Source organism: Humulus lupulus, chromosome 5 (genome assembly GCF_963169125.1).
Source record: "Humulus lupulus chromosome 5, drHumLupu1.1, whole genome shotgun sequence".
Classification (NCBI taxonomy): domain Eukaryota; kingdom Viridiplantae; phylum Streptophyta; class Magnoliopsida; order Rosales; family Cannabaceae; genus Humulus; species Humulus lupulus.
Window position 1 is genome coordinate 126,891,948 of NC_084797.1, and position 13,928 is coordinate 126,905,875.

Below are 13,928 nucleotides of genomic sequence, written 5' to 3' on the forward strand. Positions count from 1 at the left end.
TATTTGTAAATATATGTGTTTTGTGAGTAAGACCACATTATTATGTGGACATATTTGAGATGTGTAGCACGAGACGATCCTAGTAAGCAATTTGGCAGTAAAGTCACATCGGGGATTAATACCCGACTTGGGGTGAGCCTAGGGTATTTTAGTAATTTGTTGAATTAACAGGGGTATTGGAGTATGAGTTATAATTCGGGGAAAATATTAGTGTTTGGAAGATTAGTGGGATTAATTGGGAATTTGAAATGGAATATGAGGTTTAGCGGGAAAGTGGTGTCATATGACCATTTTTCCCTTAAGGGCATTAAAGAGTATGGATTTAGGCTAGGGGCGGTTTGGTCTTTTCCAAGCCTTAGGTAAGTTTAGTAAGTAAGGAGAAACCTTCAGAACTGATTAACATAATAAACACTTAGCTCTCTGATAACTCTATATTTTAGAGTTATTAATTGAGCTTTTGGACTTAAAAAGTTAGGTGAAATTGAGTGTTTGGGCTGTTATTGTGTGGTTTTAGTCACTTTGTCTCTTAACTTTGTTTGTGTAATTTGTTTTAATTAATGATAACTCTTGTGGAAAATAATGGAATTATGTTCTAAAAATGTGGTATTTATTTTGAAGGCATAGCAAGAGGGTGCTTGGAAAGCTTAGTGAAGCATGTGGAAGGAAATCATATTAGAGCTGAAATTCTGGCTGTTGTTGCAACATCAGTCAACTTTGCTGCAGCAAAGTATGGACAGTCAGCAACTTAAAGTCTGTACACTTGGCATGTACTTAGATGAGGTGGAAAGGAGCTGCAACTTCTGAAAAGGAGCAGAATTTTGTCCCCCACGTGTAGAGAGAGAAGGAGAGGGTTTATACCCTTTGTGAGCCCAAAAAAAAGGGGTTATCTTTTTCACCAAAAAAATATAGAGAGAGAAGGAGTGTACCAGCCGCCCAAGCTCCATTGAAGGGGTTTTCTCTGAATTTCTTTGAGCTGAATCATCAAGAAGAGAAGAGGAAAGAGAAGGAAGCTAGAAGAAGAAGAGGATTAAGAGTTAGAAGACAAGAAGAGAATATCTCTATCAATTTGGCTTGTTTTTCTAAACTCGACTTTCATATAATTTATTTTCTTTTTCTCTTTCCTTAAACTCTTGAGATAATGCTGAATATTTATTATGGTGATTTGGGTATTTTTACTATGACTTAAGTTATTTGTGTTAGGGGTATTGATGAACCCTAATTTGCAATTGCCCCCAAAGTGTTGACTATTTTATGAAATTTTTCTCTTGTTCAATTAAGCTATTTTTATTGTGCAAATCTCTTGCTTGAGAATGATCAACTTATGTGAGAGACAAGCTAGTTTTAATTCCGGAAGGGTAAAAATTAGTGGAAATGCTTGATTGATGCATGTTGGTACTTTTGTATTGATTAGTGAATAACTTAGGAATATTTTATTCACCTTGCAAACTTGAAGGATTGATGTTAGGAATTATGTTCTTGAAATTAAATTTAGCATAGGAATATGCGAATCTAATTGATGGAATTTTAACATGAGCATTTGGAAAAATGGCATGTGCATTAAATTGGAAATCCTAGTTACAAGAGAACTTTGCTATGAACTTTGTTGCAACATCAGGGGCAAGACTACAAATTAGGGGGATTTGATATGCCTAACTTTTATCATCATAGTAATCGCAATTTTTCACATTCCAGCTTTATTGTTAACCGCTTAAATTAATTATTTAATTCTTTTTGTCCTTTAGTTTAATTGATTAGTCATAAAAAAAAAAGGGATAGTTAATTGCACCCCAAATTGTTTGATGATGATTTTTACAATATTTGTTTAGCAATCCTTGAGGAGACGATAAAAATTACTTTCATTATATTACTTGTTCAACGATTGTGTACACTTGCACACACTTAGGAAAATCCGCAACAAGTTTTTGGCGCCGTTGCCGGGGATTGCTTAAAGTCAATTATTGTAAAGTTGATTATCTTGCAATTTGGTTTAATTTTTCTTTCTTTTGTGCTAACTTGGGTGATTCTCGTGCATTTTCAGGTTTATACAGTGTATGAACGAGAATCAAGACCCTGAACTACTTCCCATTGATCTAGAAATTGAGCGCACTTTTAGAAGAAGGCGAAGAATACAAAAGTCAAAAAGGGAAGTAGTAGTGATGGATGCTGAGCAAGGAGCTCAACAGGGAGCCGCCCAGACGGTAGCTCCTCTACCAAGAGTCGCTCATGATCCACCAGTAAATACAGCAGGAGTTGCTCAAGGGGGAGTAGCTGCCAACAATGGGCAAAATGCAGTTATTGTGGCTGATGACAGAGATCGTGCTATCAGGCAATATGCTCTCCCCCTCTTCAATGAGCTCAATCCAGGCATCGTCAGACCAGAAATTCAGGCAGCCCAGTTTGAATTGAAGCCAGTCATGTTCCAGATGCTTCAAAATGTGGGTCAGTTTAGTGGGATGCCAACAGAGGATCCCCACCTTCACCTTCGCTTGTTCATTGAAGTAAGTGACTCTTTCAAGCTGCCTGGAGTGACAGAGGATGCTTTGAGACTAAAGTTGTTCCCATACTCCTTGAGAGACAGAGCCAGAGCTTGGTTGAACTCTTTGCCTTCTGATTCTGTGAGTACTTGGCAAGAGTTGGTTGAGCGGTTTCTGATGAAGTATTTTCCCCCCACTAAAAATGCCAAGCTCCGCAATGAGATTACTTCATTTCAGCAACTTGATGAAGAATCTTTATATGAGGCATGGGAGCGGTTTAAGGAGTTGTTGCGCAAATGCCCTCATCATGGCATTCCTCATTGCATCCAGATGGAGACATTTTATAATGGTCTGAATGCCCACACTAGAATGGTGGTTGATGCTTCAGCGAATGGGGCCCTTCTTGCTAAGTCATATAATGAGGCATATGAAATACTTGAGAGGATATCCAACAACAACTATCAGTGGCCTACTTCTAGAATGTCTACAGGTAGAAAGGTGGCTGGTATTCATGATGTAGATGCCATCACTTCTTTGGCAGCCCAAGTCTCCTCTATTTCTAATATGCTCAAGACAATGAATATGGGAATGAATCAGTCAATGGGGCAGCCCATGGGGACACAAATGGGGCATTTGGAGAACATTTCTTGTGTGTATTGTGGTGAGGGTCATACTTTTGATAACTGTCCTTCTAATCCGGCAGTTGTATGTTATATGGGGAACCAAAATAGGAATGGCCCTTATTCTAATTCCTACAACCCATCATGGAGGCAACACCCTAATTTTTCATGGAGTAATCAAGGAGCTGGCCCTAGTAATCCTTCAATGCCTCCAAGACCAAATTTTCCACCGGGTTACCCCCCTCAAGCTCCACAACAAAGACCACAACAACAGACAATGCAATCTAGCTCTCTTGAGAGCATGTTGAAGGAATATATAGTGAAGAACGAAGCCATGATTCAGAGCCAAGCGGCTTCATTGAGGAACTTAGAAAATCAAGTTGGGCAACTAGCTAATGAGCTTAGAAATAGACCCCACGGTACACTTCCAAGTGATACCGAGAATCCAAGGAGTATGGGGAAGGAACATTGTAAAGCTGTCACTTTGAGGAGTGGAAAGGAGTTGGAGCAGGACAAGACCGAGTCTGGGCACGAGGGTGAGCCCTCTTCAATCCAAATAAATGAGGAGTTCCAAAAAGATGTTGAACTTCCTAGTGCACAAAAATCTGCCTCTGCCCAGGATACTGCAGGGATACCGCAGCATTATCAACCAGCAAGCTCAATTTCAAAGAAGCCACCTCCATTTCCTCAACGTTTTCAGAAGCAAAAGTTGGATTCTCAATTCAAGAAGTTTCTAGATATGTTGAAGCAGTTGCATATCAACATCCCACTGGTAGAGGCACTTGAACAAATGCCTAACTATGTAAAATTCATGAAAGATATTCTTACAAGGAAGAGAAGGTTAGGAGAATTTGAGACAGTGGCCCTTACCAAGGAATGTAGCTCATTCTTGCAAAACAAGCTGCTGCCGAAGATGAAAGACCCTGGGAGTTTCACCATTCCATGTACCATTGGTAATTCTTATTGTGGCATGGCATTATGTGACTTGGGTGCTAGTATAAATCTGATGCCTATGTCCGTGTATAGACAATTGGGGATTGGTGAGGTCCGACCTACCACAGTGACTCTACAACTTGCAGATAGATCTCTTGCTTATCCAGATGGGAAGATTGAGGATGTCTTGGTAAAAGTTGATAAGTTCATTTTCCCAGTTGATTTCATTGTGTTGGATTATGAGGCAGACAGGGAGGTGCCAATCATTCTAGGGAGGCCTTTTCTAGCTACTGGTAGAACTTTGATTGGGTGCAGAAAGGTGAACTTACTATGAGGGTTCAAAATGAGCAGGTGACTTTCAATGTTTTCAAGGCCATGAGATTTCCAGATGAGGTCGAAGAGTGTTCTGTGGTTTCAGTGGTAGATTCTTTGGCTTCAAAGGAATTAGAAAACAATTTTGATGATCCTCTAGAGAGACTCTTGATGTTTGATTCACATGCAGAGGATGAGGATGAATAGTTGGCTTGGCTAGAAGCTAGCTCACAAGGATTGCATACAAGAAAGCATTTTGAATCTTTGGAGCTCTCCTCAAGGTCTTTCGCAGCCCCTAAACCATCAGTGGAAGAGCCTCCGGAGTTGGAATTAAAAGCTTTACCGTCACACTTAAGATATGCTTATTTGGGTAAGTCTTCCACCTTACCTGTGATTGTTTCAGCTGAGTTAAGTATGGAGCAAGAAGAAAAGTTGCTGGATGTATTGAGAAAGTTCAAGAAGGCCATTGGGTGGACCATTGCAGACATAAAGGGCATTAGTCCTTCTCTATGCATGCATAAGATTCTGTTAGAAAACAATGAAAAAGGGTCTATTGAAGGGCAAAGAAGACTAAATCCTATCATGAAAGAAGTGGTGAAAAAGGAGATTATCAAGTGGCTCGATGCAGGTATTATTTATCCCATCTCTGACAGCTCATGGGTCAGTCCTGTCCAGTGTGTACCAAAGAAAGGTGGGATTACAGTAGTGGAAAATGAAGACAATGAGCTGATTCCTACTAGAACCGTTACAGGGTGGCGAATTTGCATGGACTATAGAAAACTGAACAAGGCTACTCGAAAAGATCACTTCCCTCTTCCCTTCATTGATCAGATGTTGGACAGACTTGCAGGGAGAGAGTACTATTGTTTTCTAGATGGATACTCTGGTTACAATCAGATTGCAATCGCTCCAGAGGATCAGCACAAGACAACTTTCACTTGTCCCTACGGTACTTTCGCATTTCGGAGGATGCCTTTTGGTCTATGTAACGCACCTGCCACATTTTAGAGATGTATGATGGCTATTTTCACTGACATGGTGGAGCAGTTCTTAGAAGTATTCATGGATGATTTCTCTGTTTTCGGTGATTCATATGACGAGTGCTTGAGCAACTTGGCTAAGGTTTTACAAAGATGTGAAGAAACAAACCTTGTTCTTAATTGGGAAAAATGCCATTTTATGGTTAAGGAAGGTATTGTTTTGGGTCACAAGATATCAAGGCAAGGAATTGAAGTTGACCGAGCTAAGATTGAAGTTATTGAGAAGCTCCCTCCTCCCACTTCGGTGAAGAATATTAGAAGTTTTCTTGGGCATGCCGAATTCTATAGGCGATTCATAAAAGATTTCTCCAAGGTTTCTAAGCCTCTTTGCAACCTATTGGAGAAAGAGGCGCCATTCCACTTTGATGAAGCATGTTTGAAAGCCTTTGAAGAGTTGAAAGAGAGATTGATTTCAGCACCAATAATTGTAGCTCCAGATTGGGACTTGCCTTTTGAATTAATGTGTGACGCTAGCGACTATGCAGTGGGAGTTGTTATGGGGCAGCGAAGAAGCAAGATATTTCACTCCATTTATTATGCTAGCCGCACTTTGACAGGTGCTCAACTTAATTACACAGTGACGGAAAAGGAACTCTTGGCTATTGTCTTTGCCTTTGACAAGTTTCGGGCTTATTTGGTGGGCACCAAAGTAATAGTCTACACAGATCACTCCGCTATAAAGTACTTGATTGAGAAAAAGGATGCCAAGCCTCGTTTAATTATATGGGTGCTCTTACTCCAAGAGTTTGATGTGGAAATTCAAGATAGAAAGGGAGTCGAGAATCAAGTGGCGGATCATTTGTCAAGAGTGGAAGGTGAAAAAGGATCCAGTGTTCAAGTGCCCATCAAAGAGACATTCCCAGATGAGCAATTGTTTGAGGTCAACCACTCTCATGTTGTTCCTTGGTTTGCGGATTTTGCTAATTACTTGGTTAGTGGATTGTTGCCTCCGGATTTGACAAGCCAACAAAAGAAGAAGTTTTTGCATGACGTGAGGCATTATTTTTGGGAAGAGCCATTCTTGTTCAAACAATGTGCTGACCACATGATTAGAAGGTGTGTTTCCGAGCAAGAGATGGAGGATATCCTGCATCATTGTCACTCTTCACCTTGTGGTGGTCATTTTGGGGGATCGCGCACCGCATCTAAGGTACTTCAGTGTGGATTCTTTTGGCCTTCCTTATTCAAAGATGCCCATGCTTTTGTGTTGAGGTGTGATCGATGCCAAAGGGTTGGTAATATTTCCAGAAGGAATGAGATGCCCTTAACTAATGTTCTTGAAGTTGAATTGTTCGATGTGTGGGGTATCGATTTTATGGGCCCTTTCCCTCCATCTTATGGCGACTTGTACATTTTGGTAGCTGTGGATTACGTTTCAAAATGGGTGGAAGCAATTGCCTCTCCCACTAATGATGCTAAAGTTGTCATGAGATTCTTACAGAAGAATGTTTTCACTCGTTTTGGCACTCCAAGGGCAATCATTAGCGATGAGGGGACCCATTTCGTGAACAAAGTGTTGGCTAGCTTATTGGCTAAATACGATGTGAGGCACAAGATAGCTACTGCTTACCATCCCCAAACTAATGGGCAAGCTGAGTTGTCTAATAGAGAGATAAAATGTGTCCTTGAGAAAGTGGTGAGTCCCAACCGCAAGGATTGGTCCAAGAGATTAGATGACGCATTGTGGGCTTATAGAGCAGCTTTCAAGACCCCATTGGGGATGTCACCATATTGGTTGGTATTTGGAAAAGCATGTCACCTGCCAGTGGAACTTGAGCACCGTGCTTATTGGGCTATTCAAACACTCAACATGGACTTGCAACTTGCAGGAGAAAAGAGAATGTTGCAGTTAAACGAATTGGAAGAGATGCGATTATTCTCTTATGAAAATGCCAAACTGTACAAGGAGAAAACAAAAAGGTGGCATGACAAGCATATTCAGCCAAGGGTGTTCGAAGAAGGCCAGCGAGTATTGTTGTTTAACTCGCGTTTGAAACTATTCCCAGGCAAGCTCAAGTCAAGATGGTCAAGCCCATTCTTGGTGGTTAAAGTGCATCCTTATGGAGCAGTGGAATTGCGTGAAGAAGGCTCCGGAAGGGAATTCAAGGTTAATGGCCAAAGGATCAAGCATTATTGGGGAGGTGAGGTTGAGCGAAACAAGTGCTCAATCTCCTTGGAGGATCCTTGAAGAATATGTAAAAACTCGGGTTGCTGTGGAACTTTGAAGATTTAATTGTAGAGCAACCCAAGTTTTATTTAGATGTATACTATATATATATAAATAAATAAAAAAAAAAAAAAAAAAGAAGGGGGGGAGAAGACAAGAAATATATTTCTTTGGAACATCGGATTTTGATGGTTTAATGTGCTTATGGGTGTAGAAAAAAAAAAAAAAAGAGGAATTGAAAAGGGGTTGAAAAGTTGGAGTAATGTAGCATCATATTGGGCTTGCTCTCTGACTTGGCTGTTGCTGCAGCAAAGTTCCATGTTGTTGCAACATCGAAATTCAGGATGCTCTCTGACTTGCCATTGCTGCAGCAAAGTTCCATGATGTTGCAACATCGAAATTCAGGATGCTCTCTGACTTGCCGTTGCTGCAGCAAAGTTCCATGATGTTGCAACATCGAAATTCAAGATGCTCTCTGACTTGCCGTTGCTGCAGCAAAGTTCCTTGATGTTGCAACATCAGCATTAAAACAAAACACATTTTTAGTCTTGCTCTCTGACTTAACTTTGCTGCATGCAAAGTTGTATGATGTTGCAACAAAGTTGTTCAAAGACCCATAGAGTAAAAATTTGACCCACTCCATTTTTGAAACCCTAAACCTATCATTTTCATCATCCCCATCTCTCTGTAACACACCCAGCCGCCACCCACCACCTCCCAACCCCCTCACCCACGGCGCCACCACCTCACGAACCCAGCCGCCCCTAGCCCCCACGACCCAGTCGCCCCACCTCACGGACCCGACCCACGGCCCCCCGCCTCTCACGAACCAGTCGCCCCCATCTCACGAAACCCACCCCAACCAGCCCCAAACCTCACGGCCACCACACCCCAGCCACCCCGTCGACCACACCTAGCCCCCACGAATCCAGTCGGCACCCCATCTCACGGACCCAACTCGACCCCAAGCCGACCCACCCACGGCCACCACACCCAGCCACGAACCCATCGACCCCCGACCCCACGGCCATCGCCATCTCCGCCATCCCCGAACCCACAAACACGCCGCCACCACCACCCAGCGACAACCCCCCCCGATCGGCCCCGCCTCCTACGAAACCCCACAGCCACATCGACCCCCACCATTTTTACGAACCTCCCAGGCCACCACATCCCGCGAACCCAAGCCGACCCACCCACGGACACCACAACCCAGCCACCCCGACCCCACCATTCTCACGAACCCACCCCGATCCACCCATGGCCCACAACCAAACCCGACCCACTCCCCCTCTTGCACACCACCGAGCCCACCCACACCTCTACACCGGTATTCACCACATCGCGCTTTGGGCAGCCCCTTGTCTTCCCTGCCTTGGAGTCTCACGACAATTCTGCCACCACCCAGTGCATTCACAAGGGTGTCCGACTCCTCTAAGGTACTCTATTACACTTTGGGCACCCCCCTTTCTGTGGCTGTTGCACTTTTGGTTATTGCGCGTTATGCCTCGCAGCAAACAAGTCGCCAATCGAAAGAAAAAAACTGTGGCTGACGAACCACCTGCTGTTGCCAAGTTTATATCCCCGAGGGCTGCCGACAAATTCAAGAAACTTATTGTGCGCGACATTTGGTTTGAAAGAGCTTTCCCCACTGATGGCAATCCTGATTATGTAACCAATGTGCTTAGTGATCGAGGATGGCTTAATTTTTGCACAGCCCCTCGCGAGGCGGTTGTCCCTTGGATCAAAGAATTTTACGCCAACTTTGTCTCACAAAAATTGCGAGAAGTCACAGTCCGGGGCAAGCAGGTTAGTTACGCCCCTCAAGCAATAAATGCTGTTTTTGGGCTGCCCAATATCGAGGCGGCTGAGTATGGGGACGTTGCCCCTCAACAAAGTGAGGCAGACCTTGCCAAGATGTTAGCTGAAGTTGCTTTGCCGGGCACCCAATGGAATGTTTCGCCGAAGTTTGGGGCCCACACTATACCCCGCACATCCTTGACGACTCCTGCTCGTGTGTGGAATCATTTTATCAAGACCAATATGTTACCCACCACTCACGATACCTCGGTCAGCAAGGATCGTGTTGTCCTCCTTTATAGCATCTTGACTGGCCTCTCGATTGATGTGGGGGAGCTCATTTCCGAGGAGCTTGTTGCATTGGGTGTTATCAAGTCCAAGGGCCCGTTATTTTTTCCCACATTGATCACTGCTCTATGTCGCCGCGCGGGTGTTCCCCTCGCTCTGGATGATGAGTGCCGTCACTCTCCCGATTACATCGATGCCCATACCATTCGGAAGGTGACCAAAGTTGTTTCCCATCCGAGAGAGCAAGCGCCACCCTCTGCCCCACCGCCCTCATCTAGCCATAGCTCTGCTGAGCCTTCTCTCTCTATATTTTAGAGTTATTAATTGAGCTTTTGGACTTAAAAAGTTAGGTGAAATTGAGTGTTTGGGCTGTTATTGTGTGGTTTTAGTCACTTTGTCTCTTAACTTTGTTTGTGTAATTTGTTTTAATTAATGATAACTCTTGTGGAAAATAATGGAATTATGTTCTAAAAATGTGGTATTTATTTTGAAGGCATAGCAAGAGGGTGCTTGGAAAGCTTAGTGAAGCATGTGGAAGGAAATCATATTAGAGCTGAAATTCTGGCTGTTGTTGCAACATCAGTCAACTTTGCTGCAGCAAAGTATGGACAGTCAGCAACTTAAAGTCTGTACACTTGGCATGTACTTAGATGAGGTGGAAAGGAGCTGCAACTTCTGAAAAGGAGCAGAATTTTGTCCCCCACGTGTAGAGAGAGAAGGAGAGGGTTTATACCCTTTGTGAGCCCAAAAAAAAGGGGTTATCTTTTTCACCAAAAAAATATAGAGAGAGAAGGAGTGTACCAGCCGCCCAAGCTCCATTGAAGGGGTTTTCTCTGAATTTCTTTGAGCTGAATCATCAAGAAGAGAAGAGGAAAGAGAAGGAAGCTAGAAGAAGAAGAGGATTAAGAGTTAGAAGACAAGAAGAGAATATCTCTATCAATTTGGCTTGTTTTTCTAAACTCGACTTTCATATAATTTATTTTCTTTTTCTCTTTCCTTAAACTCTTGAGATAATGCTGAATATTTATTATGGTGATTTGGGTATTTTTACTATGACTTAAGTTATTTGTGTTAGGGGTATTGATGAACCCTAATTTGCAATTGCCCCCAAAGTGTTGACTATTTTATGAAATTTTTCTCTTGTTCAATTAAGCTATTTTTATTGTGCAAATCTCTTGCTTGAGAATGATCAACTTATGTGAGAGACAAGCTAGTTTTAATTCCGGAAGGGTAAAAATTAGTGGAAATGCTTGATTGATGCATGTTGGTACTTTTGTATTGATTAGTGAATAACTTAGGAATATTTTATTCACCTTGCAAACTTGAAGGATTGATGTTAGGAATTATGTTCTTGAAATTAAATTTAGCATAGGAATATGCGAATCTAATTGATGGAATTTTAACATGAGCATTTGGAAAAATGGCATGTGCATTAAATTGGAAATCCTAGTTACAAGAGAACTTTGCTATGAACTTTGTTGCAACATCAGGGGCCAGACTACAAATTAGGGGGATTTGATATGCCTAACTTTTATCATCATAGTAATCGAAAATTTTCATTTTCCAGCTTTATTGTTAACCGCTTAAATTAATTATTTAATTCTTTTTGTCCTTTAGTTTAATTGATTAGTCATAAAAAAAAAAGGGATAGTTAATTGCACCTCAAATTGTTTGATGATGATTTTTACAATATTTGTTTAGCAATCCTTGAGGAGACGATAAAAATTACTTTCATTATATTACTTGTGCAACGATTGTGTACACTTGCACACACTTAGGAAAATCCGCAACACTCTCCTCTCTATATCTTCTTTCTCTCTTGAAGTGCTTGGGGGGTTCATTGGATTTTTGAGGTGAAATCTTGGGAAATTGAAGCAGTTGGAGCTAGGAATCAAGTTAAGGGTGGCTTAGGGTTGGAGTTTAGTAGATTGAGGTAAGAATTCTCCCTGCTCTTGGTAATTTCTTGTTATGTTTTGGTGTTATTGAGTTTTCCAAACTCAAGGTTTGAATTTTGAGCTGTGTTTAAGTTTAAGTTTATTTTTTGTTGTATTTGTGTTGTCTTGAGTGTATTAATGAGTATTTAGGACTTAATTATGGGTTTGGGGTGAATTCAGTAAGATTTTTGCTCAGAGAAAAGTTTTGAAAATGTGGGTTCGTAGGGTTACGCCGCGACATTGTTCTTGGTGCACCACGACCCGCATGAACTCAGAGGTTAGGGTAGTTCTCTGAATCGCCTTGGTGTCGCGACGCCAGGTGGGTTGAGCTGCAGTGTATGTCGAAGGAGATAGCTCGGGGGGCTCTTTGACTAGAGGCACGCCACGGCCTTTCAGGGGCGAGCCACGACTCTAATTGGGAAAGTTTGCCAAAAATGGGTTTTTGATTATGGGAACTCAAACCTAAGGGCTTGGGAAGGATTCTACTACCTGGTTTAGTAGAATTCATTGTCCTGGAGGCTAGGACTCATTCTTGAAGCTTTTAATTGGTTTAGTTCTTGATGGATATCCATTGTTATGTTGTGACTAAGGGTACTGCAACACCGGGAAGGAAAGGATTGTGCTCGTTGTCTCCTTAACCTATTGCAGAGGACTTGAGGTAAGAAAATTGTCTCTTGCACCAAGTGTAGGGCATGTGTCCCAATTATATGGCACGGGAATGACCGTGTCATGAAACCGTTTATAGTTGAATGTATGTTGTGTTTGAATTTATGCTAATATACTTGTTTATATTGATTGCTCGGTTGGGAGGCTGTTAACGACATTACATGTGTAATGTATGCCATAGTGGCGGAGCCATAATGCGGATGCGATATCTGCCATAGATGCGAGGCCATTGTAAAAATGTGACATACATCTACACGACATGAGTCGTATATTGTTTGGAAATTCTATGTGAACCAGTTGTGGTTATAGGGTATGCAATGCGTGTTAATGTTTATCTAAATATCTGTATGATTGTTTGGGGATTCTTGTGGAGCCTTAGTTCATGGGTGCTTTGTGGTGCAGGAAAGGGAAAATGAAAGTTCGACCAGCCATGAGTTGGAGAGCTATAGGGGCGGCATGTACATACTCAGCGGGCTCGGTCGCCACGGTCGAGATATTTTGAGGAATAGGTGTTATTAGTTGAAATTTTCCGCTTAGGTCAGCTAAGTCTATAATTTTTGATAAAATTGTATTTTTTTTAGAAACTTTTGGGATCCCTTGTATCTACTTAAGCCTTTTTTAATGAAATGTTCAACTTTTGAGCAACACTTTTAATACATAAACAGTCGTTTAACCCTAATTACACTTTTAAGTCCAAATGTAATGCCCCAAGTTTCCTAATAAGGTTCAGGACCTTGATTAGGAGGCCGAGAGGGCCATAATTGTTTTATTATGTTATTAAATGATAATATGCATGTTTAGGTGTATTAAATATGCATGTGAACCCATTTATGAGTAATTTGGTGATTTTCATATTTTGGCCATTTTGGGCATATTTGGCATATATGTGATATGTGTGTGGTGCTTTATTATTGTTTGGTTATGCTAGGGTTACTCAGAACAAGACGATCCTAGGAGGTAAGCTAGTGGGAAAGTCACAACAGGATTTATTCTTAACTTGGAGTGAGACAAGGGGGTATTTAGAGCATTACCGGGTTATTGGGTAATGTGAATTAATATTTGGTGATAGATTGGGAGTTAGTAAGATCAGGGGGAAATTTTGGAGGTTTTGACTAATTTGTCCCCAGGGGTGTTTTCGATACCCCGAGTGTTAGGATCTGGTTGAGGCTACTTAAGCTTGAAGTAACCTTTTAAAAGAGTAAAAAGAGCGCTCTGTACGTTCTCTCTCCCTCTAAGTTTCCTTTTCGTCTCCCGATTGCATTTTCGAAGGTAACTAGAGTTCTAGGACTCGGATTCAAGTGAGGATCGAGGCATAGTGATCCTAGGAAAGATAAGAAGCTTATTAGCCGAAGGATTTAGTTGGAAACAACTCAATTAGACGTAATTCAAGTTTTAAGTTTGAAGTTTTTTAAAGTTTTTAGGCTTGAATTGGATTTTGTGTTTTGATGAGTTTTTGTTAGAATTAAAGCTTGGGTTTTATGGGTTTCAGATCATGGGGATGTTTGGGAACTTTGATTTTGGGATTTGGAGATGTTTGGATAGGTTTTTGGAAGGTTTTAAAAGTGGAAAAACAAAGAAAAGTGGCTGGTGCGAAGTTGGGCCGCGATCCTAGCTTGATGAAGGTGGAGGAGGCTCTGCCAAGGGGGCGGGCGGCGGCATGATCCTTGGAGGGCCGCGGCCCTTTAGGGAAAGTT

At 41.9% G+C, this 13,928-nt stretch overlaps 1 non-coding gene across 1 annotated transcript; it reads right to left on the bottom strand.

Moving 5' to 3' along the window:
- Positions 1–2,681: 2,681 nt before the first annotated feature.
- On the bottom strand, positions 2,682–2,788 carry LOC133780838 (small nucleolar RNA R71). Its single transcript, XR_009869648.1, has one exon. It is a non-coding gene; the product is annotated as a small nucleolar RNA R71 (small nucleolar RNA).
- Between the last annotated feature and the right edge of the window lie 11,140 nt (positions 2,789–13,928).